The following is a 6,799-nucleotide window of genomic DNA, read 5'->3' on the forward strand; positions in this document are numbered from 1 at the left end:
ATATACATATATATATATATATTTATATATGTTATATATAATTTATATATATAAAATGCTCCTGACTTACAGTTTATAGAATTATTTGCAGCATTTGCAAATAATTCTGCAAAAGAATGTAGGATGAAAATTCTTGTTCCTCATTCCCATTATCTTCAACCTATCCTCATCTTTCCCACTTCCTAACGCTTCTCTGCTTTTACGATTGCTCCGTCTCTGATTATACTTTACGGATATAACGCCCTGTGAAACCTTCACGGAAGTAGCTGGTAGCAGCATTTAGCGCGAACAGACTCGTTTGGACACTTCTAGTCGATGAGCGTACGACGCGAGTCGCCGTGAGATTACGAGCAGAAAATGCGAGGCGGATCGCGGCACGCAACAGGAAAGATAATTAGACGCGCGTTTATGCCCCTGCTACCGGCGCACGTGCTACGAAATTAATGCCACACTCGCGATCCACAAATAGTCTGAATAACTGGCAAATGTTTCTGTTATCATCGTCAGCGAATGTGGTGCAATATTATCTTGCCCCGCGTTTGTTTCACGATTTTATATCAGAACCACCAGTTTATACGAGAAAAGTTTCGTATAGATGCACAATATATTTTATGTATTTTATATTTTAAACATTTATTATATAACATAATTTTTTTATGTAATATAATTATGCATAAAATTTAATGTAAATAAATGTAAATTATAAAATCTAAAAAATTGATTTTCTATATGTGTTTACTAGAGACGTTACGTTTAAAAGGAACATCAGAGGCACATTGTGTACATGCGTGCAACGAGATTCGCTGCCGACGAACGGGAGACGTGCGTACGGGACGATGGGCAACCGAGTGTGGTGGAACCGGGTGGAACCAATCCTTCGCTTGTTTTTGCTCCGACTGACTTATCGATATTGGCACGTTGTACGATCGTGTATGTAACTACTCTCGAGGGGGAGACAGAGTGGTCGGCGGATGATAGGAAAAGGGGTCAGGGGAGACGGAGGAGAGAGCCGTACAGGAGGCGCGGGACTCAAGGAGGATAAACCGGCACGACTGAATTATTGCTAAGTGAGGGTAGAACTTTGACCGGCGCCCATTGTGTGTGCGCGCGTGCGCGTGTGTGCATGCGTGCTGCGTGCACGCGCTTTCGCGAGGCGACAGTGATGACCCGGATGACCGACACCGAACTCGGACACGCGCGCGAAGAAAGCGTCTAACTGAAAATACCCCGGGCCACGTACTTATGTCTCTCGCGCACTCGTATCAGTTAACATTACTCATACTAAATAAATTTTAAATAATACTTTCCTAATCTTTGACAGTAAAAAGTTAGAGCAAAGCGATGCAAAAAACGAAACATTGATCATTGCTAATAAACTAACAAATTTTACAAAATAATGTTTCCTAGATGTAAAAAAAAAGGATTATTAATTTATTTGGTATTTCAATTAATTAGTTGATTAAGAATTTTCATATAAAGTCTAGAATTCGTGCAATATGGAAGGATAAAGTAGGTATATGCATTCTATCAACGCGTCCAGGCCATTATCTGCGCCTTATAGCAACCGCCATGTGAGGCGCTTCGTTGCTTTAGGCGTCGCATGACGTCTTCTTCACCGGAGATCCGCGCGAAAATCAAGCATCATGAGAAGAACACCGCCGGAGTTGGCAGCGGCGAGGCTCTCGAAGGAGAACGATTACGCCGATGAAACTCCAAGTTATAAAAGCGGAGAACAGAGTGCGAAAAAGAGAAGGAGAGAGGCAAGTCTCTTTCTCTTTTTCTTTTCTTCGCGCTCGTGTTCGAGCTGCGGAGGTGGACTAGCACGGAAGGCCACGTGCAGAAAGAGAGTCGGGATATGTTAGTCTCTATCAGGTCTATATTACCGTGCATTGGTCGATGGCACTACTCGCTGAGGAGGAAGTAATAATTCGAAGGAGGCCAGTCGAGGGAAGACACTTCTCCTTTCCGCGAGATATTAAACTTCGCCATTTCGCAGAGAGCAAGAGTCATTTCATAACATTAGTGCGCGCGATTCGATTGCTTCTCCATCATTAACTGTTGTAATTTTACAGTTTAAGACGTTTAAGTTAATAGTTTAGCTTCAATAAAGATGTTATAATTTCTTTCGTTTGATTATATTATAGCGGTATACAAATGGCACATATTGTTATGTATAATAATAATAATTGTTTAATCAATTTTCTTTGTTCTCAAAACGAAGGCGCGCATATTTCGACTTTCTTGAAATTTCCGAAACTTTGCAAGAGCGTTATATTGACCGTATACGTTTTCGGCATTTACCGGCGAGCCTCGAGGCTGGCGGACGTAGTATTCCGAAATAAACGAAATTATGTAAATTTCGAAGCCAGAACTCGTGTATTAACGCTACAATTGCCAGCGGGGAGTAATAAATCCTTTTGTTCCCTCGCCTCGGGATCGGAAAAGAGGACGAGCCTTGGCCCACCTCCAGGTTGTCTCGAACGTTTTTTATTCATTTGGCTCCTCTTTCGTATAGGGGGATATATCGTAACGGTGTATCGACCTACTCGCGGCCGGAAGTGCAGAGTAGGAGAATTTTGTCTTGTGTGTACGCGGTAATAATTGTCGAATACCAAAACGCCCGCAGACATCCGCTTTTAAGCCGCCTCTCTTCGCGGATGAATTAACAATGAGAAGATTGTGCTACGCTTCTTCGGGCCGACGTTACATGACATCGACGTACGAGAACAAAATATGGTCATGCCGAGATAAGCAAGGTTGTAACTCTGAATGATCCAAGATTATTTCAAACATGCATTTGATCTTCAAAGCTATTCATAATTTCGGCAGTTTTATCATCAGACGTTTATCATATTCTTCTTGTTACAAGCTCCAAAAAATAGAGTCACGTGCTACAATATTGGTGTGAAAAAAATGCCTCCTAGACATACAAAGCTACATCTAGAAAGCAATTCACAGTAATGCTCGCGCCGACAGCACGTTATCGAGCTCTCTCATCCCACTCCCACATTCCAAACGCGCCGGTCGTTGCATACAGCCACCTGCCGCATGCGTTTCTTTCTACGGAATGATATAATGGCCGAGAAGTCCGCGGAGTATATAATTCGTGCAAACGGCGAAGATTGGCGAAGGGGAAAAAAAAGAGAATCGCGTAGATCTGATCGGTGCACGGTGGGGAGATCGTATTACGCAAGAAAGCGGCAACCGCGATGCCTCGCGGAACGCTTTAATTATTTAAGTCCCGGATCCCGAGCTCGCGATTCCACCGCGTTTTCGTTTTCTTGCTGCAGCCTTCGTAATTCAGTGCCTTCTTCTGCCGACTATAACCAGTGGCACGGTACTCGTTACCGATCCACACCGGCTTTCCGCGTACAACCGCTAATCATACGATTATTTATTTCACTTTATTACGCGCGGGTTATTATTTTAATCGAAGTAATCGCGGAGATATTACTGCAATAACTTTCGCGTCTCTATCGCGTCGATTACGAAAGTTGTCATCAGCTCCTATCACTTTTCTTTCATTATGAAAATTTAAGGCAAACGCCATATAAATTTATTTCAAATATACTTTCTCTTTTATATTTGCTTTGCCATGTTTTCGTTTACCTATATCTTTCCGTTATCGAAAGGTTTTATTAAAATTAAAATTAAAAAGATTGATATGTTTACTGTATGCAGTTTTTAATTTTAGATGATTTATCTCACACAACGAAATAAGTTTCATTGTTCTGTTATTCATCAGGATCAAAATGGATACCAGCAAAATCGTCCGTTATGCGAACAAAAATGAATTTTCAATTTTCTTCATGTTCCTTTGGCAATCACTTTTGTATCATTGATAAATTAACAACGTCCGTCAAATTCGAGAACACGTCGATTATACTTTCATGCATGAATTGTGTTGATTGATATCCTATTAACAATCACCGATATAATTGGTAAATGAATCGATAATAACACTCAAGTGTACGAGAGGAAACGAGTTTTCTGCCTATATTTTCCAAGGACGATTGAATGCAAATTCCTTGAACGCTGTGCAATCATACTCGTACTCTTACCGCGTTCTTTTTTTTCCATCAAAAGAGTTCTCTAATGCTACCTTCATCGCTTTACATCATACTCTATGAAGCATTTCCGTTGATGCTCGTTTAATCGAACATCCCTTCACAAGCGATAATGACGGAACGTCGCGTGCTCCCAAACACTTAAAAGACATCGGTCTCGCAACAATAAAAAGCGCTCGTCGAAATGAAGGACGACATGCGCTGCGCCGACGTCGCGGCGACCTGAGGAGAAGAGAGCGATCGGCAAGGTCCGGAGTTCGGAAAAGGCTCGGAGAGAGAAAGAGAGAATGCGGGGGAGGAGAGGAGTCTTGAAGATGAAGAGAAGGAAGAAAGAGGAGCAAAAAGAGGAGGCGGAGGAGGCGAGCGAAGAGAGACAGAGGAGGACGGAAAGAGAAAGAGAGAAACGCTGATGGGATTATAAGTAATGCGCCGCAGCACGTGGCCCCGGTGGGCCCACCTCCAGGTTGTCAAACCTGTTTCTTCCTGTGTGCCATCGTCTCGAAGGCGAAGGTGCAGCGAGAGCGCGGGTGCCGCGCATCAACGTAGTAAGTGTGCCCGCCGACCGATTTTAATATTCGTCCCAAAATCGAGCCTTCCGACGGCGCCAAAAGGAATTCGACGTCGCCCTCGAGCCCAAGGCCCTCCCGGAGACTGACGAGCTACCATCCCCGCGTTACTGCGCCGACTGATCCGCGCGACGGCGGCGGCCGAAGTGAGATCCACTGTCGAAACACACCCGGAGGAGCAAATAGCGACCATTAGGCGACCAACCTGTGCCTTAATGGAAAAATTGAAGATAACCACCGGCCTGCCACTCGACCACTCAACCGATTCGCTTGCTCCCCTCCTCCCCTCGACACGAGAGGCGTTTTCGTCGATTACGTCAACAAACTGGCCCCGATCGCTCCCGCTCTCGGCGTGCCCGGATGCCCGTCGAGACGCGGCCCGAGACACTCCGTCCTCGGCATCGTCATTTTTTCTCATTACGCACCGTGAAAAGCGACGCTGGCGTCCATTAGGCGATCCTCGTCGCAAGACGGAGAAAGGAAAGAAAAACAGGTTTGGGAGGAAGGCCCTTCTGCAGGATGCATTTACAGTTCTGCATTTTCTGCATTCTTCCAGAATGCAGTTCATTGCACGTTACATACTGGATTACAATTGTATTAATTCAATCTACAGAAATGAATCAGTTTAGCCTTGCTGAGTACCTCCAGTCACTGTCTCAGTATGTAGAAAGACATCTAACTAAGATATATCCGTATTGGAAATTAACATAAAGCCCGCCGTTATATAATTATACCAGTAATATTATGCTGTTAACTATGAAATTTATGGACATTTAACCACCTGGACTTATGCAATGTTAAAACAGGCTCAAAACGATTTTAAATAGTACTTACACTTTTTTTCCAAGAGCGCTACCGAACGAACAGAGAATAATAAGGCTCGTTATTCAATCAAAGGCCTAGTGCAAAAAACTTAGAGGCATTTATTAGCGCGTGTGTCTATTTCTTGAGGCGACGCGTGGTGGTCCAGCTCATGCTTCTCAATCAGCCACGGATATACTATTTTGCGCGGCCTCCACTCAATGCGCGAATGTGTGTTATTATGCGTGTTTATCTGCTTTTCACAAGTGGTATCCGCGATAATTATACATTTCGGACCCGAAAGCGATAGAAGGTCGCATTTCTACGCCTGTTACCTGGGGAGGGAGGGAGGAGATCCGATCCATTATTCGCGCGCGTTTCCTTCACGAAAGTGCCTTGATCGAAATGGGACGCGCGCCATAAACGTATTATTATAATATATATTGTTGTCTCGCGAAATGCGCGCGCGCGAAGATTTCTCGCCAATTGGATTGTCGTTAAGCTATATATTCGAATAGTCGTGGCGATTTCAAGACTCTCCCCGAGGCACCTCATTATCCGACAGTAAGTGACGAGCGTGTGCTATTTCGCCGTGACTTCCATTTGCAGTGTTTGCCGCGATTATCGGCCCGATCGATGATCGGCGATAATTACGGATCCCAGTGTTTTAGGCAGTGACGAAAGGCCGCATTTCTACCTTGGGCCACTGTCGATTATCCGTAGTTACCGCCGAATATGGCTGACCGACCGTGCAAACCGTTATAATCCGCTGATTGAATGAAATCGATGTTACTCCGCGACCGGTCGGAATGTGCGGGCGAAAGAAATTCGCCGGATGAAATATGGTCGGTCTACACGGTGATTAGTTGATTTTCGGGCTACGGCGGCGTCCCCTTTGCGCCGTCCTCTTGAGAACTTTCCCATGAGACGTGATCGGTCTCAAATTTTATCTGCCATCTCTGAACAACCTCTGAGAGTTCTTTTTTCTATATATGTATCGCACATTAACATTTTTATAGCGCGATTATTTCGCACAAAAGAAACATCATCGAATTTTAAAAGATTTTGCTTCGTAAAGCGTTTTTTTTTTTCGGTGCTCTTAAGAAGACATATAGATGCTCCATCACCGTAACTTATGAGGATTAAAGGAAAGTATGTCGCAATGAAAAGTGCATTCGCGATATTGCGCCAACCAGGCATTACGCACGGTTCAATCGGATGCCGACGACGCAAACATGTTGGTGGAAAAAAAATAGTTTCGGTTGCCGAATATCATTGGATAGAAATTCTAACGTAAACGCACTCCGTCGCGCTTGGGTCACCGAATGTCGGGTTCGGTGCGGCAGTTTTGATTCGGGGTCTCTC

This window comes from Wasmannia auropunctata, unplaced genomic scaffold (assembly GCF_000956235.1).
Source record: "Wasmannia auropunctata unplaced genomic scaffold, wasmannia.A_1.0 LD336000.1, whole genome shotgun sequence".
Lineage (NCBI taxonomy): Eukaryota > Metazoa > Arthropoda > Insecta > Hymenoptera > Formicidae > Wasmannia > Wasmannia auropunctata.